The sequence below is a fragment of the Nipponia nippon genome, unplaced genomic scaffold (genome assembly GCF_047370975.1).
Source record: "Nipponia nippon isolate SJK-2023a ecotype South Korea unplaced genomic scaffold, ASM4737097v1 scaffold_79, whole genome shotgun sequence".
Taxonomy (NCBI): domain Eukaryota; kingdom Metazoa; phylum Chordata; class Aves; order Pelecaniformes; family Threskiornithidae; genus Nipponia; species Nipponia nippon.
The window spans coordinates 98,364-125,944 of NW_028262401.1; positions in this window are offsets into that span (position 1 = coordinate 98,364).

The following is a 27,581-nucleotide window of genomic DNA, read 5'->3' on the forward strand; positions in this document are numbered from 1 at the left end:
CCAAGATTTACAGATGACATTTTGCTATTTCCACATCAGAATTCAGTGATTTTAGCATAAACCTCTCCAGTGAAATGTAAGAAAAATGACTGATGTATCCTGGCAAGAAGTGTCATTACATAGACTGGATAGTTTTACTCTTGTAGTTTACAGTTCTCCTTAAAACATAGGCATGTGTTTTCAACTTGTGCTATGCAGTGGTTAAAAAAACCAAACCAAACAGAAAAAAAACGCCCTTGAAACTTTCTTCTGAAATGAGAGGTGGGTGAGATATCTTACATGTTCTGCTTTTTCCGCTATCCTGCTTTCTCTTAAACTTGTTTGTATCACTCTCATAGATCCCTGGCTTACTCTAGAGCCAAGGCAATGTAAGATATTTTTGGGGGGCTGGTCTTCTCCTGTCAGGCAGAGATGTCCATGTAGAAGTGCTTGGTCGCAGAGGCAAAAGGCCTAACAGGCAGGTGCATGGGTAGTGATGGTTCTCCCTTATCAGCAGTACTGTCGGTCCCATCAGGGAGTAATGCTTTGGAGGGGTTTCTGATCGGTGGTAATTGCAGAATAATGACATGATTATATTATTATATTCTATTACATTAAATACTACCTGTGGCAGTCTGAGGGTATGAGAAGAACAAAGATTTGGGGAGGGGAGGATAATTTTAATTTGCCCTAAGTTCTTGTACAACTACGTGTTTGTGTGTCAGTGCCAAGATGGTCATGGAGTTGGCAGCTGAGATTCTGTACTGGAAATCCTTTTGTTCTGGAGCTGAAGCCCCAATCGCCCTCTAACAGTCTTAGTCGGACTACTGAATCTGGCAGTACACAGTTTCTTTTCTTAAAACTGAAGATAATTAAGTTAGGGGGCGAGCCTGTTTGGAATTTTAGGAGTTTGGGGGCAGAGGCCAGCTGGGGGCTGGGGTGCTCGGGGGAGGGGGCTGTTTCTGCCCCGTGCCCGTGGCCTGGCGCTCCCAGCTGGGAACGGGTTTTCCAAGCTCCTGCTGGAGGGAGCCAAATGTGGGACCTGTGGCCGAGCTGGGGGACAAGGAGCACACCCGGACCTGTGGCAAACCTGCCTCAAATCAGCTTTTCCCAGCTGGAAACTGCCCAGGAGTAACTGTGAGTGTTGCTGTCCTCCTTCAGGAAGCATGGCCCGCCCCAAGCACAGCCAGAGCTACGCCTGTGCCAGGAGAAGACTTCAAGCAGAGCCGGGGCGGATGGTGACAGGTCCCAGCAGCTGTCCAGCTCAGGAAGATGCAGGTAAGATGTGACAGAGGTGACCCTGACTGACTGTCACTTCTGTTGCAGGAGCAGGATTTCACAGCAGAAGGGAGGCAGGACGAAATGCCCTTTGAGGTCAAAAAGTGCATCAGGCACCTGGCGCAGTTGCGATGACAGCAGAGGAGGAAGTGAAGGAGATGCAGGTGACCTGGCTGGGACACTGCTGCCGAGGTAAGATCTGCCACAGAGAGCCAGAGACAGCCACTGGGAGGTAGTGGAGTGGGTGAGAAAGGCGCCTGGGAGAGAGGAGAGCACGGGGAGATGGGAGACAGAGATGGTGATGGAGGGGCAAAATGCAGGGTGTTGGAAGCGAGGATGCTTCTGCTGCGCAGGTGCTTGTGAGGTCACCGGTCTCTGAGTAGCTGTTAGCGTCACAGCATGTCCTGGGCTTGTGCAGGTGCTTGTGGTGTCCCGTGTTGCTCAGTAGCTTTCTGGGTATGAGAAGTCACCTTGCTTGTGAGACTTCTTCTGATGTCACTGATTGCTGAGCAGGTGATAGGGCGAGAGCAGGCCCCTGGCTTGTGCAGCTGCTTGTGTCGTCGATAACTCCAGTTTTCACATCTTTTCAGACAAGAGGCAGTTTACAGTACTGACTGTTTTGCAGATCTTTTGCTTCTCTGTGCCCTGCTCTCTGTCCCTGCCTCTCCCTTTCTCTCTCCCCTTCCTTTTTCCTCTCCTCCTTTTCCCTCTGTTCCTCTCCCTCAGCCTGCCTGTGTTGCTCCATACCTCTGTCCTCCCTCCTGCCCTCCTCTGCTCTCTCTGTCCCGCTGCTCGTCACCATGATCCGGGACACCCCCTGCCCCCTTCCCCTCCATGCCCTACTCCCTGTCCCTGTGCCCACTCCTCACCAGGGTTTTCCTTTCTCCACCCGCTGCCCAGCTCCCTGCCCCATTCTCCTCCTCTCTCTGTCTCTCTCCTGTCCCTCTCTCCTGCTTCTTTCCCTCTCCGGGCACCCCAACACCCTGTCCCACCCCTCTCTGCCACTCTGTCCCTCTCTCCTCCTCCTCCCTGTCCCACTGGGGTCTGGGACACAGGCAGACCGAGGGAAGAAACCCTGGGGCCTGCAGGAGGATCGGGCCCAGCCAGGACGGTGAGGCAATGTCCCAGCAGGATGAGACCGAAGAAAGGAGCACCCCGCAGCATGCTGGGAGGTGTAGTCCTGGAGCACAGAGCTGCAAGGTGGCCATGTTGGTTCAGGGAAAAGCTGAGAACTGTAGTCCTGAGGCACACAAGATGCTGGTCAGAAATCTTAGTTCCTGGGGCATAGGACTGCAATGTAGCCATGTTCGAAAGTCTTTGAAACCCTGCGGGCGTCGTCCGGCCTCAGAGATCAGGAACTGTAGCGAGACGGAGTACGGGGAGATGCGGCTCGGTAGACAAGCAGCAAGAATGCTGCAAAACTAGAGCTGCTTTGCAAAGTTGGCCTGTGATTAGGAGTCGGTAGCGTGGGTGGGAGTGATGAGTCAAGTGGTCTGGTACCTGACCGACTGAAGGGTACAAGAACCCTGTGTAAAGGCACACTGGGGCTGCCCCAGTTGGGCTGGGACCCGGCACGTGCGTGAAAGAATCTTGGCCCCTGTATTTGGACCCTTTGCGTCCTAGCCTCTGGCCTCGGTCGGCACGGGCCATTTGCGAGTTGCTGGTGAGAGCGGCTGAGGGCTGGCGTGTGGGCAGGGGTTTTTGGTGGATGAGGTCCGGGCAGCGCCGGACGAGGCCATAGAGGGGGGCCGAGCGAGCCGTGCAGGCGTTGCAGCGGCAGCTGCGGGATCTCGGCACGCGAGCCTTGGCCATGGGGTGAGCTGCGTTTTGCGCGCTCGGCGTGTCTCTGCCTGGCCCCCTGGGGCGGCCGCGGCTCCTTGCCAGGGCCGGATGCAGCTGGTCGGCAGTGATGCTGGTGCTGGGGCGGTGCTGGTGATGGCGGTACCGGGGCGGTGATGGCGGTAGTGGGGCAGTGCTGGAGGCCTCCGTCCTCCCGGCGTTGGTGCGAATCAGTGTGGTTTCTCCCACGGGCGCCCGCCACCCGGAGCGATGCCCCGTCTACCCATCGTCTGGGTGGCCATCCCCAGCCCAGCTCAGGCACCCGCGGGGTGGGCAGAGGCTGCGTTAAACCCCCCCCGCTGAGCAAATGGCCGCAGGCAGAGAGAGGCGCTGCAAAGCGAACAGGCAAGCCTTTTAATGACGGAAAGAAGAAGCGGGGGGATGTGGGAGAGGGCTGGGGATGGAGCGGGTGGGTGCAGGTCCCTGCCTGCGCATCTGCTCTGTGCGTGGGTGGTAGGGGGGACGGTGCTGGAGCGGTGGCTTATGGGTAGCCGTAGGCGTCGGCTATCTGCATGTCGATCTCCCTCTGCACAAAAAACTGCAGCTGCCCCAGTGTCATCTGCAGGGCCGGCCGCTGCCGCTCCTCCTGGGCCAGCTTCTTGAGGCGCTCCCGCTTGGGCCGCTGCTGAGGCGTGATGGGCACGGACTCCTCCTGCTCCTCCAGCGGGGTGGGCATAGCCCGGGGCCAGCGGGAGTCAGGCGGCAGCGCGGAGTCGGCGGGAGGGCGCGGCAGGCGCGGCGGCATGTGCAGCTGCTGTGGCAGCCCCTCCCGCGGGGTTTGGCCCCCCGTGGGCGACAGGCGCAGCCAGCTGGGCCACTTGGGTTTGGCGGCAGCCCTGGTGCACGCCTTGCTGCTCGATGGCGCCGCCGGTGCCGTCTCCTTCTCACCGTCAGCTGGGGCCTCGGAGGCAGCCGGCCCCTCACCGGCTGTCAGGGCAGGGGGCAGGGGCCTGGGGACCTTGGGGGGCACGCTGGGGCCGGCCTGGGGCTCCGGCTGGGGCGGTTGGCGCACCGGCCCCACCGCCTTCAGCCTTTGCCCCAGCGGGTGGAAGCTTTGGATGGAGGCCAGCAGGTGGGCCCTCAGGTCGGAGCGGGGCGTCCTCGGCCCCCGCAGTGTTTTGGCCTGGACCTTTTTGCGCAGCAGCCTGTTGTGGGGTCGCATGGCGCGGGGATACGTGCTGCGCGCCTTCTCGACCAGCAGCGGGCGGGGTGGGCGGGTCGCTTTGCCCCCCCGCGTCCCCAGGGCTTCTGGGTGGCTGGAGCACCGAGGCGGGCCCATTGGTGTCCTCAGGTGCCCTGCGCTTGGTGCCGCCCGCTTGGTGCACGCCGCTGCCCACCTGCTGCCCGCTGCCACCCGCCGCCTCGCTGTCCCTGTCCGGCTTCCCCTCCCGCGGGGTTTTGGAGTGTTTTGCCACCCGGCACACCACCACCTTCTTCTTCTTGGGCGGCATGTTGTCCCGCGGGGAGGTGTCTTGCGTCTTGGGGGTGCCGGCCGGCGCGGGGCGCTTGGCCTGCTTGCCGCCCGCCTTGCCCGATCTGGGCACCACCCGGCAGGAGGTGACGCCCGGCGGCAGCGGCAAGCAGGTCAAAAGCACGCGGGGCTGCCTCCGCAGCGCCTCCTGCACCTCTTGGTGGGGCTTCCTCTTGGGGTCCAGCGAGGGGGATGTCGGCAGCCCCGCCCAGGAGGGGTCGGCGTCCCCTAGCATGGCTGCCGCCGCTTGGTGCTGGGGGCAGTCGCCCTGCGCCCTGTCCTGCGGGAAGCTGGGGAGCCGGTTGAGGAAGGCGGTGCTGTCGGGGCCGCCGGGGCCATGGGGGTCGTCGGGGACATCGGGGGCGGTGGCCTCGCTGTCCCCCAGCATGGGCGCTGCCGGTGGCTCCTTGGTGCCGCAGCCCCGTGCCCTGTACTCGGAGAGGTGAGGGAGCTTGATGAGGGAGGTGGTCAAGTCGGGGCCGTCGGGGCCATCGGGGACGGTGTCCTCGCTGTCCCCCATCGCCGCCACCACCGCTTGCTCCTTGGGGCAGCCGCCCTTCGTCACGTACTGGGAGAGGTCGGGGAGCTGGTGGACCAAGGCGGTGAAGCTGGGGCTGTCGGAGATGTCAGGGACGGGCTCGGTGCCGTGCGCGGTTTGGAGGCAGGCGAGCGTCTCGTTGACGTTGGTGTCACCTGGCTGCTGAGGAAAGGCCTCGGCGAAGGTGTGTGGCCCCTGCTCGGACAGGTGCGCGGGCTTCTGCAGGGCCGCCAGGGTGGTCACCGCTGCTGAAAAAGCAAACCAAGCCAAGCCAAGCCCGTGGTGATGCAAGGTTTCCTGGGCGCGGGCCCGCGGGCTCTGCCACCCGCAGCTGCTCACCTTTGGGCTTGGTGGTGGTTGTGCCGGTCGGTGGAGCCAGGGCAGGCTGGTGGGGGCTGGCAGCAGGGTGGCTGTCCTGGCTGGCCACCGCATCCTTCTTGAAGGCCCCTGGCGGCTTGTGGGCAGTGCGGGGCAGGGCGTGGAGCACAGGGGGGCCCTGCAGGCAGTGCTGAGGCGCGGGGCGGCGCGGTGGCGGGGGGCCGGGGCGGGCGGGGACATGCAGCAGGCAGGAGCCTGTGGGGTAGAGGGGCTCCCCCTGGAGCACGGCCCACGGCCCCAGGCCCATTGGCTGGTGGGGCAGCAGCGTCCCCGTCAGCACCTGCTGTCCCCAGCCATAGGCAGGGGGACAGGGAGCAGGCCTGGTGGGCAGCTGCGCCCCGTGGGGGAGCTGCACCTCGTGGGGGAGCTGCACGACACGGGGGAGCGGCGCCATCGGGAGGAGCTGCACCACGGGGGGAAGCGGCACCACGCCAGGGAGCTGCAGCAGCTGGCCCGAGGACGCCAGGGGCCCCGGCACCCCCTGCCAGACAGTGGCCTGGGCCGGCTGGGAGGTGACAGTGTTCACCCGAGCAGGCCCGCGGGACAGCGGCAGCCCTGGGCCAGAGGAGGGCAGCACGCTGGCAGTGCCCGGTGGCGGCATGGCCGGGGCGCTGGAGCTCACGCTGGGCACCTCCGATGCCCTCGGCAGCCGGAGAGGGAACCTGTCTGTTGGGGGAAGCACAGAGGAGCAATGGGGTGAGAGATTGGCGGGCAGAGGCGGCTGGGGGGCTACCTGGAGGGCAGGAGCACTGGGAGGAGCGGGAGCCTGCTGCTGTACCTGCCATGGCGCTTGGTCCGGGTGGGGTTTGTTGGGGGCAAGCAGCCCTCGTCTCCACGGCGCTCATTCCGCCAGCACCTGCTGCAGCCAGCCTTGCGCTGGGTTGATTTGTCCTACTGCAACAGCTGCCCATCTCAAGGATTGCCCATCCTGCCCATGCTTTCCTGTCCCGAAGGATGGGTTCCCACCCCCACAACGGTTATTCATCCCAACGGTGGTTTGCCATCCGCATGATGGCTTCCCATGCCAAGGGTGCTTTCCCAGCCCCGGGATGGTGTCCTAGCCCCGCGGTTGCTGGCTCTCTGTCCCTGGCTTTTTGGGGCCCTGGCTGCTGGGACCCCCAGGGCACGTTACCAAGAGTCCCGTCCTTAACCATTTCATCAACCAGCCTTTAGAGGATGAAAGTGTATTAGGTTGGTTTGTGGAGAGAGAGGGGGGAGCGGGGAGTCCTCGGCCCCCGCAGTGTTTTGGCCTGGACCTTTTTGCGCAGCAGCCTGTCGTGGGGTCGCATGGCGCGGGGATGCGTGCTGCGTGCCTTCTCGACCAGCAGCGGGCGGGGTGGGCAGGTGGGCGGCGGGGGCGGGGCGCTTTGCCCCCCCGCGTCCCCAGGGCTTCTGGGTCGCTTGTGTATGTATGCAAATACTTCCAATATTTGCCAGTATTGAACTTCGGGAGGCTCCAGAAGGAGACAGCCCCAGCGTTTGTGGGGCTGTGAATGCAGTTGCCTGGATACTTGAAGAGCAGCAAGAGCTTTTGGTCCTGGCATCTTTGGTGTGGGAGGAATCCCTGGACATTCACAGTGTCTGTGCTGGGCTCCAGCTCTACTCAGCGGGCCATGGAGACCGACTGTATTTAATTTTCTGAGGCTGCAGAAAGTAATGCTGTGATTAGTTTTGAAGGATTCTTGAAGACAAGGTGTCGTTACTTGCCCATTTTTTGAGGGAGAAATCCCTCGACCTTTTTTGATTTCCACACTGGGTTCTTGCTGTAATGTGCTCATATGGTCACCCAGAAATGTGACAACCCATATCCATGCCCTCTTTCTACATGGACCTACCAGATACATGGGGAAAGGGCGTCCCACAATGAACTTCCCAACCGTTTGCTTTCTGCTGACTTGTCAGTGACACTGGCAGATGTGGACCTAAAAGCACATATCCCAGACATGAGTCATGGGCTTACTTATCAGCTGTTTCAGAAAGAATTGATCTCACTGTCCCTTTTTCTAGTTCTGTTCCTGCTGCTGTCCTGTCAGCTCTGGTGACAGAAGTGACCTCACAGCCACCTTCACAGGAATGTGCCTCCTGCTGGGTCATGAGATTCTGGGACACAGGTGACCTTATCACAGCATTCCTACCCATCTCCTCCTTGTGGCCTATGAGCTGATCAGATACAGATTACCTCACATTCCTCTTCCAATGCCATGCAACTGTTCCGGGACCTCACAATCCCTGCCCTGGTCCCGGGGACCAAGCAGCTAAAATTAGGGTTGGAAGAGCGGACAAAGATGGGGGGGTTAGAGTGCAGGAAAGAGGTCTTTGAGGATTAGGTGTTCAGGTTAGGGTTTGGGGATTAGAGCTTGCGAAAAGCAAAGTCTTACGGGGAATGTTTAGTGTTCTGCTTAGGATTTCTGGTTAGTGTTTAGGGTATGGGCTAGCTTTGTGGGTTAGGGGTTTTTTAAAGGCTGTATTCGCAGCTAGGATTAAGGCCAACATTTTAATGCTAGGTATAAAAACTAGGGAGTAGGTAACAGTAAGGGTAGGAAGTTAAGCGTTTGGGATTTGTCTTAGAGGTAAGGTTTGAGATTATGGATTAGAGTAATGGATTCCTATCAGGGTGAGGAGTAGCATTTAGAGGTAAGGTTAGGGCTTATAGTTACTGGTTAGACAGAGGGTAAGAGCCTATCATGAATGTGTTCATAGTCAGTTTCACAGAGGCATCAACATTACCTGAATCCCTTTTTACCTCATTAAAATCTTTATCTCTGTTTCCCAAACACCTCCTCCATCCCCCAAATCTCCCATCTCTTTCATCCAGGCTCCTCCGGACCTCCCCAAATCTATGATTTTATTGGGGGCTGCTTTCTGATGACCTTCATGACCTCTGAGTGTCTGCCTCGCCCCTGCTGGCCACTCAGTTCCTGAGAGGTTAAGGAAAGTCGCTTGCTGGGACTTGAGATGGCTTCAGAGAGGAGGGAAATACAGCAGGGAAGGGGCAGGAGGCTGTCAACGAGATGGAACCACCAGTGGTGCCAAGGAAGAGGATGGGAGACCGCAGGCAGAAGTTGAAAGAAGAGTGGTTCAGACTGAAGAATAGAAAATATTTTTCACCATTAAGAAAATCAAGCATTTGGAACAGGTTACCCAGGGGGGTTGATCAGTTTCCATCCTTGGAGGTTTGCAAAACTTGATCGATAAAGGCCTGAGTGATCTGGTTTCACCGCAGAACTGACCCTGCTTTGAGCAGGAGGTCAGCCTAGAGACCTCTGGAGGTCCCTTCCAATCTGAATTATCCTATCATCCTCTGACATGTATCTCTGGGACCATTTCTGATGGTCCTGGGTTTTTGAGAGGGCCAAGAAATTTGGGGTGATGTGACACAGGGCTTTGATTTGATTCTCAGCTTTTCTTCTATATCCAGTTTTCTTTATTTTTCTGCTTACAGAACAAGTGGTATCAGCAATCTCCAATTCATATGGATGCAGAGCATCTCCTGATGAAGTTTGAATATGTAGGAAAAGTAAGATCCTTTCTGCCGCATACACTATGGGCAATGACCACCTGTCTGTCCATGTCCCCCCGCCCCCCGCCCCCCGCCTTTTCTGTCATTGGCTACCTGGGACTTACATCGTGCTTTCTCAAATCTAAGCTTTTTCCACTAAAGTCTGCAGCTGAATGATTCAGATCATTTGCACTGATTCCAAACCTGCCTTGCTTGGAGAACCAGCTGTGCACAGTCGCAGAAGTATATTCCTTAATTGTGAAGAAAAAAAAAAATAATAGAATAGTTCAGTAAAAAGTAAAACACATTCCTCAGCTATATATGAAGTCCAAGCTGCCTGCACTGAAGTACACCTTCCACTGTGGGTAGCTTTGGTGGAACACTCTCACCTTTTCTACGGGAGCTTTGGATTTGGCATCATCCCTACATCACAGAATCATAGACTGATTTGGGTTGGAAGGGACATTTATAGGTCATTGGCTAAAGAGACCATCGGGCACACTACTGAAAGACAAGGCAAGCTTTCAACTTTCTGAAGCTCAGTGCAGCACCTGGGTAGCTGAGAGGTGTCTGCATAGACAGAGAGTAACGGGAGGAGGACAACTGGATGGACACTGGAAACTGCATGCGTCCAGGCAGTCTGCTGAAAAGATACCTTTAGAAGAGGTCAGTTCAAACAGGACAAGTGGAAATACGTGAAAGGGTGCTGAGAGTCAATACACAGTATACTAGGCAGAACAGTGTCATGTATGTAATGGGGAAGATCAGTATTTCTTCTCCTGAGTGTAGTACACAGGCTGGAAATGTCCATGTTGGTATCATGGAAAAACATTGCCTGTGGATGAAAATATTCAATGCATTTGACCTGATAAATGAAAAACGTGCCCCTATTTTCTTTAAATGTTGAAAATGGTTTCTTAGCTTTCCAGGCAGGGCTCAGTGCCCAAGGCACAGCCCTGTCACTGCAGTTCTTGTACAGCTGGTCAGATCTTGTCCTGGGACCAAAGCTCTCACTTCCTGCTTGGTAACACCACTAACCAGCCATCTGCAATACAAATGGGGACACCAAATGAGCTCTGCCCTGAGCCTGGCACAAGCACTTGCAATCAAGGAGGACTGATGTGCCTCAGGGAGGTCTTCCCCTTCACCAAAACGTGCTTCCTTAACTGGTAGTTAAGGGTCTGTGAATGTTGAATGGAGAGACATGATCATTTCTGGAAGGGGGAATCGAAAGCCTTATTGAGAAACCTGACCACTGCCTGGTGCAGGTCCAGGGAATCACCCTGCATGGATGCAGATGTTTCTCAGGAAGTGGTCCCAAACCAGGTACCAAAATCTCAGACCATGGGGTAGCTTTCACCCACAGACCTAACCTTTCCTTCTAGCTCTTTCAAGGAAGTGCTTGATCCAGAACATGGACTTTTCGTGATTGCTTTCTAGTGGTGCTTAATTTTCCTTAATGACAGCATCACAATGTCTCTGGGCACATGTCAGTGCTCAGTCACCCTCACAGTGAAAAAGGTTTCCTGATGTTCAGACAGAGACTCCTGGGTTTCAGTTTGTGCCCATTGCCTCCTCTTGTGTAACTGGGCACCACTGAAAAAAGCCTGGCTCCATCTTCTCTGCACCCTCCCTTCAGACTGGTGTTTTCTCATGGGCCACAGTTGAAGAGACAGCAGCCATAGTTGAGCGGACAAGGACTTCAGTTCTGTTGGTGGGGGTGACCCAGCCCCACCAAGCCTCTTTGCTGTCCCCACTACAGGCTGTCCTACACCTGTGCCTGCTTCCCTACAGACTTTAGCCACACTCCTCTTTCCCCATCTCAATCTGACCTCATGGTGTCTCAAGCTTTACTCATGTGTCTCTGTTTTCAGTGGTCATTGCTTCAAATGGAAAGCTGAAACTGTTGGTAATACAGGGCTGTTTTAGCTGTTACTGAACAGTGCTTGCAGAGCATCAAGGCCTTTTCTGTTTCTTGCACTACCCCAGCAGTGAGTATGCTGAGGGTGTACAATAAGCTGGGAGGGGACACAACCAGGACAGCTGAGCCCAACTGACCCAAAGGGTATTCTGCACTGTATGACATTGTGCTCAGCAATAAAAACTGTGTGGAAGAAGGAGGAAGGAGGTACACTCAGAGTAATGGTCTATGTCTTCACAAATAACCATTATGTGTGATGAAACCTTGCTTTTCTGGAGATCGCTGAACTGCCAGTGGGAAGCAGTGAATTAATTCCTTGTTTTGCTTTGTGTTCATGCACAGCTTTGCTTTATCTATTAAACTGTCTTTATCTCAACCGATGAGTTTTCTCATTTTACCTTTCCGATTGTCTCCCCTATCCCACTCAAGAGGAGTGAGTGAGCTGCTGTGAGGGGCTGAGCTGTCTACTGTGATTCACCCAAGACACTCCAGCCTCTGTAGATCTCTCTGGATGACAGCTCTGCCCTCCAGCATATTGACGGGCTCTTCCACAGTTTAGTGTCATCTGCAAACTTGATGACAGTGTACTCCATCGGTTCCTCCATGTCATTGGTAAAGATGTTACCCAGGACAGATCCCAGGATGAACACTTGCAGTACTCCACTTGTTACTGGTCTGCAGACAGAGAACCAGTTATTCAACATGATCCTCTGAACACCACCATCCAACCAGCCATCCAGACTGTAATGTCCTTACTTGGATACAAGAATATCCAAGAATATAGGGGGGGGCGGGGGGGCGGTGTTGAAAGCCTTGCTTAAATCCAGGTAAATGACGCCCACTGCTCTCCTCTCATCCAGAAACGCAGTCTTTTTAATCACAGAAAAATGTGAGGATGGTCAGACATGATCTACCCATGGTAAATCAAGCCACTCTTCCTTTCAGGTTCCCAGAAATGGGATCCAAGAGGACAAGCTCTGTGATACACTCCTCACCAAAGTGTGATTACATAGCCTTTAGTTCCCCAGCTTATCCTTTGGGCCTTACTGGAAGATGCATGTGACTCTTTGCAAGTCATCAGGGACCTCCCCTGATCTCCATGACCATTTCAAGATGATGCAGAGTGTCTTTACTATGCCATTGGTTGGCTCTCTCAGCACCCCTGGATGTCTCCTGTCTAGTCAATGGACTCTGAAGGGATGAGTTTGCTCAAGTAGTCCCTGACTTGATCTTCATCCACTGCTGGTTGTTCTCCTCCTCTTTGAGCCCTGCCTGAGGGCACAAAGACCTGGGAGACCTTGCTGGTGAAGACAGAGGGAAAAAAGACATAGTGTACTTCAGACCTGGCTGCATCTACTTTTCCTAAATTCAGTAGTGGCCCAATTTTCTTTGTTGTTTGTTTTTTTTTTTTTTTTTTTAACTGTGAAGGAGGCAGAAGCAGCTCATCTTGTTGCCCTTTGACATCCCTTGCAAGCTTGAACTTTTGGGGAGTTTTGACTCTCCTAACACAGTCCTTATTTCTCCAGACAACATTTCTAAACTCCTCCTTTGTAGCCTGTCCCTGCTTCCACCTTCTGACTGCTGCCTTTTGGCACTGGAGCTGAACCATGAGGTTCCTGGTTAGCCCAGCCAGTTTCCTGAGTATCAGGACAGATCCTTCCTGTGCTTGGAGGAAGATGTCCTTAAAGGACTCTCAGCTTTCCTGAGCTTCGTTACCTTTCAGAGCTGCCTCCCCATGGGATCCTCTACTACCAGAGCCCTGAGTAGGCCAATGTCTTCTTCTCTGAGATCCCAAACCTGTGCTTTGCTATTCTCCAGCCTCACTTTGCATGGGAACTGGGACCCAGCAATGTCACAGTCAGCAAAGCCAAGGCTGACACTTTAACTTCCTTGACCAGCCCTGACTCACACTCTCAGCTCACTTGGCAGCTGTGATAAGAAGTTGACCCCAAGACAAGACAAAAAGAAAAGAAAAGAAAAAAAGGAAAGGGAAAGGGAAAGGGAAGGGAAAGGGAAGGCAAGGCAAGGCAAGGGAAGGGGAGGGGAGGGGAGCGGAGGGGAGCGGAGGGGAGGGGAGGGGGAGGGGGAGGGGGAGGGGAGGAGGGCGAGGAGGAGGGGAGGGCGAGGGGAAGGGGAAGGGGAAGGGGAAGGGAAGGGGAGGAGAAGGCAAGGCGAAGGGAAGGGGAAGGGAAGGGAAGAAGGGAAAGGAAAAAGAAAAGAATAAAACAGAGTAGTTCCATTGGAAGGGACCTACAACGATCATCTAATCTAACTGCCTGACTGCTTTAGGGCTGACCTGGCATAGCACTAGAGGCTTTTTTTATGTGACTTATGTCTGAATTTTGCAGTTAGCTGTGCTGTAGTGAGTGCAGTGGATGGAGCCTAGAAAGACATCTGACCCTCCTTCTTGTGCACTCCTCCTTTTGATCAGCTGAAAGCCAGCAGCTGCCATGGAAATCTGAGTCTAAGAGATCCTCAGATGTCCTAAACATTGGGTGTAATCTGAGGTGACCAAGGGAGCCCATCCTCACAGCACCACAGCTGATGCTCAGGCATGTATGTGTGTCCTGTGTATGCTCCATCAGAGCTTGCAGACACGTACACAAGTCTTGCACCACTCCTGGCACCTCACGTACCACCAGGTGTTTGTGTGTGAGCAGCCAACTGCCACCCTCCATCCCCACACATCACAGTGGGATCTCAAGGAAGAGGCTGGTCTGCAGGGTTTTTCAGCACACTGAGCTGAAGCAAGAGGAATTCCAGCTCCTGTAGGTCTGTGGGGTGTATGGGGGAGAGATGAACCACACTCCAGTCTCCAGACTACTTGTGGCAGGGGAGATACCTGATGGACTCGGCTGAATCCCTGTCCTACGTGGGGGAAAATGGGTCACAACAACCCCATGCAACACTACAGGCTTGTCCCTAGCAACAGGCTTGGACGGGCATGCGCTTTGCTGGGTAAAAAACTGGCTGTATGGCTGGCCCAAAGAGTTGTGGTTAACGGAGTTAAATACAGTTGGTGGCCAGTCACAAGTGGTGTTCCCCAGGACTCAGTATTGGGGCCAGTCCTGTTTAATATCTTTTTCAATGATCTGGATGAGGGGATCAAATGCACCCTCAGTAAATTTGCAGATGACACCAAGTTGGGCAGGAGTGTTGATCTGCTGGAGAGTAGGAAGGCTCTACAGAGGGATCTGGACAGGCTGCATCGATGGGCCAAGGCCAATTGTATGAGGTTCAACGAAGCTAAGTGCCAGGTCCTGCGCTTGGGTCATAATAACCCCATGCAACGCTACAGGCTTGGGGAAGAGTGGCTGGATGGAAAGCTGGCTGGTGGAAAAGGACCTGAGGGTGTTGGTCGACAGCTGGCTAAATATGAACCAGCAGTGTGCCCAGGTAGCCAAGATGGCCAATAGCATCCTGGCTTGTGTGAGAAATACTGTGGCCAGCAGGACTAGGGAAGTGATCATCCCCCTGTACTTGGCACTGGTGAGACCACACCTTGAATTCTGTGTTCAGTTTTGTGTCCCTCACTACAAGAAGGACATTAAAGTGATGGACCGTGTCCACAGAAGGGCCGTGAAGCTGGTGAAGGGTCTAGAGCACAAGTCTTATGAGGAGCAGCTGAGGGAACTGAGGTTGTTTAGCCTGGAGAAAAAGACGTTCAGAGGAGATCTTATTGTTCTCTACAACTACCTGAAAGGAGGTTGTAGCGAGGTGGGGGGTCGGTCTCTTCTCCCAAGTAGCAAGCGATCGGACAAGAGGAAATGGCCTCAAGTTGCACGAGGGGAGGTTTAGATTGGATATTAGGAAAAATTTCTCCACTGAAAGGGTTGTCAAGCATTGGAAGAGGCTGCCCATGGAAGTGGTTGAGTCCCCATCCCTGCAGGCAGTTAAAAGATGTGTAGATGTGGTGCTTAGGGACATGGTTTAGTGGTGGACTTGGCAGTGCTAGGTAACGGTTGGACTTGATGATCTTAAAGGTCTTTTCCCACCTAAACAATTCTATCATTCTATGATTCTATGTTGGTTTGAACATGCCAAGGATATTCAAAATTCTCAAGAGCTATTGTAACTAGGCTGAATGAGAAAGGGAAGGTGAAGGAGCTGGGGAAGGTGTACCCCGCCTCTCTCCGCCATAGATTGTTTCTCCAAGGAGAAGAGGTAAAAAGTGTAATTATTAATAGTTTCTGAGAGATGGCTCCCAAAGTATGGGGATGACGGCAGCGCTGAGTACCATCTTATGACAGATAATTTTATCATACCGTAAACCAGTGTTACACAGTACAGCAAAGCAATAACTTTAGTCCACCTCCCAGAGGTGATAAACAGCACCACAGGGAGGGCATACAGCAAGTAAGGTGTTACATAACACAACTTTGAGAGCAAATAAATCAACATTGCGACCAGCGACTATTAAACTAATGTAATGAATGCTTATCACAAATTTGTTTTAACATGCTCTGGTCAGATCTGTTGTTATCTCAAACCCTTTGGGCCCCACGTTGGGTGGCAAAAAGGACTGATGTCGTTTAACCCGGCAGGCAGTGAAACACTGCTGAGCTGCTCACTCCCCCTCCCCCTCCCAGTGGGATAGGGGGAGAGAATCAGAAGGATAAAAGTGAGAAAACTTGCAGGTTGAGATAAGAACAGCTTAATAATTGAAATAAAATAAAATAAAATAATAATAATAGTAGTAATAATAGTAATAAGAATGCTAATAATAGTGAAAAGGAAAACAACAACAAAAAGGAACAAAAACACAGGAAAAACAAGTGATGCAACTGCTCACCACCTACCAACTGACACCCAGCCAGTCCCAGAGCAGCAATCACTGCCCCCCCCGGCCAAATCCCCCCAGCTCATACACTGAGCATGACATCATATGGTATGGAATATCCCTTTGGCCAGTTGGGGTCAGCTGTCCTGGCTGTGCCTCCTCCCAGCTTCTTGTGCACCTGGGGAAGAAGGGGAGCATGGGAAGCTGAAAAAGTCCTTGGCTACTACTAGTCCTTGGCACTACTATAGCAGCAACTAAAACATCAGTGTGTTATCAACATTATTCTCATTCTAAACCCAAAATACAACATTATACCAGCCGCTAGGAAGAAAATTAACTGTATCCCAGGCAAAACGAGGACAAGGCCCTAGTGGCAACATGACACCACTGTGAGGGTCTGGGTCTAGGGTTTCCATACTTAGTGTTAACCCACAGGCAGATGAGGAATTAGTGACTTCAAGACTTGTAGTAGCTGTCAGCGGAAATGATAGGTTGACCAGGGAACTGTTCAAGTTGGAAGGGAGCTTGGGATGTGTCTAGACCAACCTCCTGCTCACAACAGGATCAACTCTAAATTCACCCGAAGTTCCTCGAGACTTTTTCCAACAGAGTCCTGAAAACCTCTTCTGGGCACTTTCTCAGAGATCCTTGGTGAATTTGAATCTTGATCCAGGGAGCCCTCTGAGGAAGTTCAAGGTGCCTGTTGCTGCCAGGTAAGGATAGTCAGAAGAGACCTTGACTTCTGACAAGCTGCTGCAAAGCTCTAGCAGCTTCTAAGGAGCTCTGTCAGCTTTCCTTGATGAATGGGTGCACTGCTGAGAGACTGATGAAGATTGTCTGGCCCTTGAACAATTACTCCCTGCTGTTCTTCCAAATGAGCACTACTGGTACTGTCCCAGGAGTAGTAAGTAACAAGCATGATTACGTGACTCTGGGCACAATGGTCAAGGTCGTGTGGCACAAGTGGTGATCTCCTCAGTCCTACTGCTGAGGGGAAAAGGTTTAAGAAGTGGATAGATCCTGCAAGTAGACAACTGGTTGCACAGCTGGTGTCAGCTGTCTACCATGAGACCCTCTCTGAGGATCAACAATTGCTTGGAAGAGAAGGAATTCACATGATGAAGTGTGGAGAAAGTATCTCTGTCAACAAACTGGCCAACCTGGCAAGAAAACTTTAAACTGGAAGTGATGAGGAAGGGAAGGAATGACCAACAATCACATGAGGAAGCGGTGCATGGCGTTGACAAGTAAAGGGTTTTTCATGGTGCATACAGAAAGGACATGGTAATCAACAGAGCTGGGGGTCAATCACACCAAATATATGTACATATGTAAAAGCCCTGATGAAAATGCTCTCATGCCCTTTCTGAGAAATCAGCATGACTGGACACCTCTTTTGAGGGCTTGCACAGTAATTCTCACACCATGGAGAACAAACAAGAGGAATTAGATGTCTGTATGCAGTTCCAGAGCCACAGTCTCATTTGGCTAACAGAGACACGGTGCATACCTCACATAACTGGAATGCTGCAATGGATAGATACAGGCTCTTTAGAAAGACAGGCCATGAAGGGGAGGAAGAGAAGTTGTCCTTCACGTGAGAGAGCAGCAGGAATGCATGGATCTCTGCCTGGAGAAAGGTGATGAGTCAGCTCAGAACAAATGAGTTCGTGGGCAGAGAAACATGGGCAACATTGTTTCTTCAAGTGTTCACAGACCCTGCTCCCACAGGGAACTTGAAAGCCCTGATATCTGTCTGAGAGGAAACACAGAAGGGCACAAGCTATCTAGAAGGCTTCTGGAGGGCAGAAATGATAGTTTCCCAACCGTTGAAACATGGGGTTAAGAAAGACAGACTCCCAGCCAACTCCCACCTGCAGTTTAATCTGGAAAGGGACATGAAGGGCAACAAGAGAGAGTGACAAAAAACATTAAAAAAAACGGAGCGATTCGATGCATTGTTAACTTGTTTATGCTTGTTACGCCAGCTGTTAGTAATCCCAGACCCCTGAGGCTAGAGGGAAAGTCTGTATCAAGGAAGACATACACTTTCACAGAATCACAGAATGGTTGAGGTTGGAAGGAACCTCTAAAAGTCATCTGGTCAACTCCCCCTGCTCAAGCAGGACCAACTAGAGCCAGTTGTCCAGGATCACATCCAGGTGGCCTTTGAATATCACCAAGGATGGAGACTCCACAGCCTCTCTGGGCAACCTGTGTCACTGCTTAGTCAACCTCACACTAAAAAAATGTTTCCTGATGTTCAGAGGGAACATCCTGTGTTCATTCCCATTGCCTCTGGTCTTGTTAGAAAATCCCTGAAAAGAGCCTGGCTCTGTCTTCTTTGCACCCTCCCTTCAGGTCTTTATAGACATTCATAAGATCCTTCCTGACCCTTGTCTTCTTCAGGCTGAACAGTCCCACCTTCTCACCTGCCTCCCTGCCCTTAGGATCCTGAAGTCTAGGACACCATCTCATAGTCACTGAAGTCAAGGCTGTCTTTGACCTTTCACATCCCCAATGGGCCCCAATTTCTTTGGCAGTATAAGGACCAGCAGGGAACCTCTCCTTATTAGCTGCTCTGTCACTTGGGAGGGGAAGCTGTCATGGATGTTCCCCAGGAATCTGTTGGATTTCTAATAACCTGTTGTGTTGTACCTCCAGCAGATATCTGCATGGCTCAAGTTCTCCATTGAGACCAGGGCCTGAAAATATGAGGCTACTTCTAGCTGCCTGTAGAACACCTTTTGGCACATGTTTTTCCTGGGCAGATGTCCTGGACAAACAGCCACTATAACATCATCAGAGACACTGATCAACAACATGGAATGATAGAATGACAGAACAGTTTCATTTGGAAGGGACCTTTAAAGATCACCTATTCCAACCCTCCTGCCATGGGCAGGGACATCTTTCGGGCATCCACGACTTCTCTGGGAAACCCGTTCCAGTGACTTGCCACCCTCATCATAAAACATTTCTTCCCTGTATCCTATCTAAATCTACCCTCTTTCAGTTTAAAATCACTGCTCCTTTTCCTGTCACTACAGGCCCTGGCAAAAAATCTCCATCTTTCTTATAAGCCCCCTTTATATACTGAAAGGCTACAGTAATGTCTCCTTGGAGCCTTTTCTTCTCCAGGCTGAACAACCCCAATTGTCTCAGACTTTCTTCACAGGAAAGGTGTTACTACCCTCAAATCATTTCCGTGGCCTTTCTCTGGACCCACTCTAACAGGTCCATGCCTTTCTTGTACTGGGAATGCCAGAGGTGGATACAGTACTCCAGGTATGGTCTCACAAGAGCAGAATAGAGGGGGAGGATCACCTCCCTTGACATGCTGACCACACTTCTTTTGATGCAGCCCAGGATACAATTGGCTTCAGCTATGTTCAGAAGGGGAATGCACATTGCTGGGGGATGGCTGGACTATCATTAGCCATGCCCCATGAGCTCACCTTGCTCAAACTGTGAGAAGCTGATGCTAGAAGCAGCAGCAGCAGCAATTGCCATGTGCTGAGAGGAGTATGAGGCTTGTGAGGTACCCAGGAGGGTGTCTGAGTGGGTTTCTGGGCCGCTGATACCCTTGAGCTATGTGTGTGGAGGGATCAGAAGGAAGAAAGGAGGACCAGCTGCTAGAAGATACCAACACGCTGGGGCACTGCAGTTTCACCAGGCAGACTGCCTCCCCCCAGGGCCCCAGCACCAGTCATCATCCCCCCACAGGGAGCTCAACAGCGACTACCACCTGACAGAAAGCTATGTCCTCTGTGTCTAATTGTGGAATTAGCACCCACTGGGACACATGCAGTTACCCAGATAAAACTCCCAAGGCAACATGGATCCATCCTGATTTCCAGCTGCAGGGTGTTCCCAAGGTTTAGAAGAAATGCTCAGCCTGGTGTCTGAGCTTCGGGAGGAAGTGGAAAGGTTGAGGAACATCTCGGTATCTAAGAAGGAGATTGATGGAACCATGCTCTGCTCTCACTGGAACAGAAATCTCAGCTAGACATAACACATAACATGTGTGATACTGCACCCTCTCTCCACCTGGAATAAGGCTTCAGGGATAGAGGTGAATGGAAACACCAATGGCAGCATGAAAAGCCCCTCCTTGTCTACCTTGCCTTCCCAGGTGCCCTTACACAACAGATATGAAGCTCTGGAATTGGAAGGACAGGGACATGATGAGGTGGATGACGATCCATCTATGCTAGGAGTCACCAAGGCCAAGTCAGCCTATCCCCCACATCATGACCACCTCCATGAAGTAGAAATAGTCAGTTATTGTTGTAGGTGACTTCCTCCTGAGGGGAACAGAGGGTCCAATCTGCCGATCAAACCCACCTTTTAGGGAAATTTGCTGCCTCCTTGGGGCTCAGCTTAAAGACGTGATCTGGTACAGATTATTGTCTGCTATCGCTTTTTCATGTGGGTACCCAAAATCATGATGAGAAGTCCAAGGGTGATAAAAAGAGACTTCAAGGCCTTGGGGAGATTAGTAAATGGACCAGGAGCACAGGTAGTATTTTCCTCTGTCTTCCCACTTGTAGAAAGACCTTGAAAGAAAGAGGCAGACCCAACTTCTCAATACCTAGCTCCAAGGCTGGTGTCACTGACAGAACTCTGGGATTTTTGATCATGGGATAGTTTATGAGACACCAAGCCTGCTGGGGCCTGACGGGATTCACCTTTCTTGATGGGGGAAAAGTATTTTTGCTCATGAGTTTGCAGGGCTGATTGAAGGAGCTTTAAAATACATTTAAGGGGAAAAGGGATAAAATCAGGCTTACTAGAGATAAACTAGGGGATGCCATGGCAATGTATGAAGGACAGTGTGCTAGTGAGGGCTTTCAATCTGCTCCACGATGTACTGAGTACACTGGAGGACATTTGAAATGTTTGCACACTACTGAATGAGCATGAGGAATAAACAGGAGGAACTAGAAGCTTTGGCTCAGTCCCAGAGCCACAACATTATTAGCATAAGTGAGACTTCATGGGAAGTGTCCTGTAACTGGAGTGCTGTCATCGATGGTTGTAGGATTCTCAGGAGAGATAGGCAGAACAGGCAAAGTAGAGGAGTAGTGCTGTATGTAAAGAAGAGGTTGGACTTTACAGCACTTGCAGTTAGGGACAACGTGGTTGAGAGCCTCTGGGTAAGGATTAGGGGAAAAGCTAATAAAGTGGATCTTGTTGTGGGAGTGTACTACAGGTCACTCAGGCAGGATGGTGACACAAATGTATTATTCTTTAAGGAATTAAGGGAAATCTCTAGATCAGTTGCCCTTGTCCTTACGGGTGACTTCAACTTCCTAGATGTGAACTGGGACTATAATGCAGCAGACATTAACAGGACCAGGAAATTCCTAAAGCCCACTGAAGATAACTTTTTGAAGCAAGTACTTTGGGAGCCAACTAGGAAAGGTGCCCTCCTAGACCTGTTGTTTGTAAATAAATATGGTCTTGTGGATGAAGTGATGATTGGTGGCTGTCTTGGCCACAGTGATCAAGAAATGGTTGCACTTAAAATCTTTGGTGATACGAGAAAAACAGTCAGCAGAAGCACTATCCTGGATTTTGGGAGAGAAGACTTCAGGCTGCTCACAGAACTAGTTAGTAAGGTCCCCTGGATACTGCATTTGAGTTTGTTGGGGTCTATAAATGCTGTTCATTTTTTAAGAGACATCTTTTAAGAGCACAGGAGCAGGCAATTCCAATGTGTTTGAAGTCAAGCAAGTGGGGAAGAAGGCCGGCTTGGCTGAAGAGGGATCTCCTTCAGTAACTGTATTGGGTTTGTATGGCAAGGTTTTGGTAGTGAGGGTGGTACAGGGGTGGCTTCTGTAAGAAGATGTCAGAAGCTTCCCCTATGTCTGATGGAGCCAATGCCAGCCAGCTTCAAGACGGACCCGCCACTGGCCAAGGCCCAGCCTGTTAGTGACAGTGGTAGTGCCTCTGTGATAAGATATTTAAGAAGGGGGGGAGGGGGAGGGGGAACTGCACAATTGCAGCTGGAAGAGAGGAGTGAGAATACATGAGAAAACAACTCTGCAGACACCAAGGTCAGTGAAGGAGAGGGAGGAGGTGTTCCAGGTGCCAGAGCAGAGATTCTCCTGCAGCCCTTGCTGAAGACCATGGTGAGGCAGGTTGTCCCCCTGCAGCCCATGGAGGTTACCAGTGGAGCAGATACCCACTTGCAGTCCATGGAGGATCCCACGTCTAAGCGGGTGGATGCCTGAAGGAGGCTGTGACCCTGTGGGAAACCCATGCTGGAGCAGGCTCCTGGCAGGAGCTGTGGACCTATGGAGAGAGGAGCCCATGCTGGAGCATGTTTGCTTGCAGGACTTGTGACCCAGTGGGGGACCCATGCTGGAGCAGTCTGTTAATGAAAGATTGCGCCCTGTGGAAGGGACCCATGCTGGAGCAGTTCATGAAGAACTGAAGCCCATGGGCAGGACTCATGTTGGAGAAGTCCATGGAGGACCGTGTCCTGTGGGAGCGACCCCACAGTGGAGCAGGGGAAGAGTGTGAGAAGTCCTCCGCCTGAAGAAGAAGGAGCAGCAGAAACAACATGTGATGAACTGATCACAAGACTCATTCCCCATCCCCCTGTGCTTCCGGAAGGGAGGAGGTAGAAAAATCAGGAGTAAAGTTAAGCCCAGGGAGAAGACGGGGGAGTGGGGGGAGGAGGAGGAAGGTGTTTTAACATTTAGTTTGTATTTCCTCATTACCTTGCTCTGGTAATGAATGAAACTAATTTCCTCAAGTTGAGTCTGTTTTGCCTGTATTGGTAATTGGTACTCAGCGCCCCAAGGAGATTGTATTAGACTTTGGGAGACTCCAGAAAGAAACAGACCCAGCGTTTGTGGGGCAGTGAATGCAGTTGCCTGGATACTGGAAGAGCAGCAAGAGCTTTTGGTCGTGGCACCTTTGGGGTGGGAGGGATCCCTGGACGTTGGCAATTCCTGAGCCTGGCTCCGACTGTACTCAGCGGCCCAGGCAGATAGTATTGGACTTTGGGAGACTCTAGAAAGAGACAGCCCCCCTTTTGTGCGGCTGTGAATGGGGATGCCTGGCTACTGGAAGAGCAGCAACAGCTTTTGGTCATGGCACCTTTGGTGTGGGAGGAATCCCTGGACGTTCGCAATTGCTGCGACGGGCTCTGGCTGTACTCAGCAGCCCAGGCAGATAGTATTGGACTGTGGGAGGCTCTAGAGAGAGAGAACCCCAGCGTTTGTGGGTCTGTGAATGGGGTTGTCTGGCTACTTGAAGAGCAGCAAGAGCTTTTGGTCGTGGCACCTTTGGGGTGGGAGGAATCCCTGGACGTTCGCAATTGCTGAGCCTGGCTCCGGCTGTACTACAGCGGCCCAGGAAGAGAGTATTGGCCTTTGGGAGGCTATAGAAAGAGACAGCCCCAGCGTTTTTTGCGGCTGTGAATGGGGTTGCCTGGCTACTTGAAGAGCAGCAAGAGCTTTTGGTTGTAGCACCTTTGGTGTGGGAGGAATCCCTGGACGTTTGCAATTTCTGAGGTGGCTCCGGCTCAGTGGCCAAGGCAGATAGTATTGGTCTTTGGGAGGCTCTAGAAAGAGAGAGACCCCCAGCGTTTGTGGGGCAGTGAATGGGGTTGCCTGGCTACTGGAAGAGCAGCAAGAGCTTTTGGTCGTGGCACCTTTGGGGTGGGAGGAATCCCTAGACGTTCGCAATTGCTGAGCCTGCCTCTGGCTGTACTCAGCAGACCAGGCAGACAGTATTGGACTTTGGGAGACTCTAGAAAGAGAGAGCCCCAGCGTTTGTGGTTCTGTGAATGGGGTTGCCTGGCTACTTGAAGAGCAGCAAGAGCTTTTGGTCCCGGCACCTTTAGTGTGAGAGGTATCCCTGGACGTTCGCAGTTGCTGAGGTGGCTCCGGCTGTACTCAGCAGCCCAGGCAGAGAGTATTGGACTTTGGGAGACTCTAGAAAGAGACAGCCCCAGCGTTTGTGGGTCTGTGAATGGGGTTGTCTGGATACTTGAAGTGCAGCAAGAGCTTTTGGTCATTGCACCTTTGGGGTGGGAGGAATCCCTAGACGTTCGCAGTTGCTGAGTTGGCCCCAGCTCTACTCAGAGGCCCAGGCAGATAGCATTGGACTTTGGGAGGCTCTGGAAAGAGACAGCCCCAGCGTTTGTGGGTCTGTGAATGGGTTTGCCTGGCTACTTGAAGAGCAGCAAGAGCTTTTGGTCATGGCACCATCGGTGTGGGAGGAAACCCTGGACATTCGCAATCGCTTCTCTCCTCTTACATGACTCAGCGGCCCAGGCAGAGAGTATTGGACTTTGGGAGGCTCTAGAAAGAGAGAGCCCCAGCGTTTGTGGGTCTGTGAATGGGTTTGCCTGGCTACTTGAAGAGCAGCAAGAGCTTTTGGTCGTGGCACCTTTGGGGTGGGAGGAATCCCTGGACGTTGGCAATTGCTGAGCCTGGCTCTGGGTGTACTCAGCAGCCCAGGCAGATAGTATTGGACTGTGAAAGGCTATAGAAAGGGACAGCCCCAGCTTTTGTGCGGCTGTGAATGGGGTTGCCTGGCTACTTGAAGAGCAGCAAGAGCTTTTGGTTTGGGCACCATCGGTGTGGGAGGAATCCCTGGATGTTCGCAATCGCTTATCTCCTCGGACATGACTCAGAGGCCCAGGCAGGTAGTATTGGACTTTGGGAGACTCTAGAAAGAGAGAGCCCCAGCGTTTGTGAGTCTGTGAATGGGGTTGTCTGGATACTTGAAGTGCAGCAAGAGCTTTTGGTCATGGCACCTTTAGTGTGGGAGGTGTCCCTCGACGTTCGCAGTTGCTGAGGTGGCTCCCGCTGTACTCAGCAGCCCAGGCAGAGAGTATTGGACTTTGGGAAACTCGAGAAAGAGTAAGCCCCAGCGTTTGTGGGTCTGTGAATGGGATTGCCAGGATCCTTGAAGAGCAGCAAGAGCTTTTGGTTGTAGCACCTTTGGTGTGGGAGAAATCCCTGGACGTTTGCAATTACTGAGGTGGCTCCGGCTCACTGGCCCAGCCAGATAGTATTGGTCTTTGGGAGGCTCTAGAAAGAGAGAGACCCCCAGCGTTTGTGGGGCTGTGAATGGGGTTGCCTGGCTACTTGAAGAGCAGCAAGAGCTTTTGGTCGTGGCACCTTTGGGGTGGGAGAAATCCCTAGACGTTCGCAATTGCTGAGCCTGGCTCTGGCTGTACTCAGCAGACCAGGCAGACAGTATTGGACTTTGGGAGACTCTAGAAAGAGAGAGCCCCAGCGTTTGTGGTTCTGTGAATGGGGTTGCCTGGCTACTTGAAGAGCAGCAAGAGCTTTTGGTCGTGGCACCTTTGGTGCTGGAGAAATTCCTGGAGGTTCACAATTGCTGAGCTTGGCTCCGGCTGTACTCAGCGGCCCAGGCAGGTAGTATTGGACTTTGGGAAACTCGAGAAAGAGTAAGCCCCAGCGTTTGTGGGTCTGTGAATGGGATTGCCAGGATCCTTGAAGAGCAGCAAGAGCTTTTGGTCATTGCACCTTTAGTGTGGGAGGTATCCCTGTAGGTTCGCAGTTGCTGAGGTGGCTGCTGCTGTACTCAGCAGCCAAGGCAGATAGTATTGGACTTTGGGAGAGTACAGAAAGAGAGAGCCCCAGCGTTTGTGAGTCTATGAATGGGGTTGTCTGGATACTTGAAGTGCAGCAAGAGCTTTTGGTCGTGGCAGCTTTGGTGTGGGAGGAATCCCTACACGTTCGCAATTGCTGAGCCTGGCTCTGGCTGTACTCAGCACCCCAGGCAGATAGTATTGGACTGTGGGAGGCTCTAGAAAGGGAGGTCCACAGCTTTTGTGCGGCTGTGAATGGGGTTGCCTGGATACTTGAAGAGCAGCAAGAGCTTTTGGTCGTGGCACCTTTGGTGTGGGAGGAATCCCTGGATGTTCGCAATCGCTTATCTCCTTGGACATGACTCAGAGGCCCAGGCAGGTAGTATTGGACTTTGGGAGACTCTAGAAAGAGAGAGCCCCAGCGTTTGTGAGTCAGTGAATGGGGTTGCCTGGCTACTTGAAGAGCAGCAAGAGCTTTTGGTCGTGGCACCTTTGGGTTGGAGGTATCCCTGGACATTCGCAGTTGCTAAGGTGGCTCCTGCTGTACTCAGGAGCCCAGGCAGATAATATTGGACTTTGGGAGACTCTAGAAGGAGAGGGACCCAGCGTTTGTGGGTGTGTGAATGGGGTTGCCTGGGTACTTGAAGAGCAGCAAGAGCTTGTGGTCGAGTCACCTTTGGGGTGGGAGGAACCCCTGGACGTTGGCAGTTGCTGAGCCTGGCTCCGGCTCAGTGACGTAGGCAGATGGTATTGGACTTTGGGAGACTCTAGAAAGAGAGAGCCCCATCGTTTGTGGGCATGTGAATGGGGTTCCCTGGCTACTTGAAGAGCAGCAAGAGCTTTTGGTCGTGGTACCTTTGGTGCTTGAGAAATCCCTGGAGGTTCACAATTGCTGACCCTGGCTCCGGCTGTACTCAGCGGCCCAGGCAGATAGTATTGGTCTTTGGGAGACTCGAGAAAGAGTCAGCCCCAGCATTTGTGGGTCTGTGAATGGGATTGCCTGGATACTTGAAGAGCAGCAAGAGGTTTTGGTCGTGGCACCTTTAGTATGGGAGGTATCCCTGGACGTTGGCAGTTGCTGAGGTGGCTCCCGCTGTACTCAGCAGCCCAGGCAGAGAGTATTGGACTTTGGGAGACACTAGAAAGGGACAGCCCCAGCATTTGTGGTTCTGTGAATGGGGTTGCCTGGATACTTGAAGAGCAGCAAGAGCTTTTGGTCGTGGCACCTTTGGGGTGGGAGGAATCCCTGGACGTTCGCAATTGCTGAGCCTGGCTCTGGCTGTACTCAGCAGCCCAGGCAGATATTATTGGACTTTGGGAGGCTGTAGAAAGAGTGAGCCCCAGCGTTTGTGGGTGTGTGAATGGGGTTGCCTGGCTACTTGAAGAGCAGCAAGAGCTTTTGGTCATTGCACCTTTACTGTGGGAGGTCTGCCTGGATTTTCGCAATTGCTGAGCTGGCTCCTGCTGTACTCAGCGGTCCAGGAAGATAGTATTGGACTTTGGGAGGCTCTAGAAAGAGACAAACCCAGCGATTGTGGGGCTGTGAATGGGGTTGCCTGGCTACTTGAAGAGCAGGAATAGCTTTTGGTCGTAGCACCTTTGGTGTGGGAGGAATCCCTGGACGTTTGCAATTGCTGAGGTTGCTCCGGCTCAGCAGCCCAGGCAGATAGTATTGGTCTTTGGGAGACTCTAGAAAGAGAGAGACCCCCAGCGTTTGTGGGACTGTGAATGGGGTTGCCTGGCTACTTGAAGAGCAGCTAGAGGTTTTGGTCGTGGCACCTTTACTGTGGGAGGTCTCCCTGGATGTTCGAAATTTATGAGCTGGCTGAGGGTCAGTGGCCCAGGGAGATAGCATTGGACTTTGGGAGACTCTAGAAGGAGAGGGACCCAGCGTTTTTGGGTCTGTGAATGGGGCTGCCTGGCTACTTGAAGAGCAGCAAGAGCTTTTGGTCGTGGCACCTTTAGTGTGGGAGGTATCCCTGGACGTTCGCAGTTGCTGAGGTGGCTCCGGCTGTACTCAGCAGCCCAGGCAGAGAGTATTGGACTTTGGGAGACTCTAGAAAGAGAGAGCCCCAGCGTTTGTGGGTCTGTGAATGGGGTTGTCTGGAGACTTGAAGTGCAGCAAGAGCTTTTGGTCATTGCACCTTTGGGGTGGGAGAAATCCCTGGACGTTCGCAATTCCTGAACCTGGCTCTGCCTGTACTCAGCGGCCCAGGCAGATATTATTGGACTTCGGGAGAGTACAGAAAGAGACAGCCCCAGCGTTTTTTGCGGCTGTGAATGGGGTTGCCTGGCTACTTGAAGAGCAGCAAGAG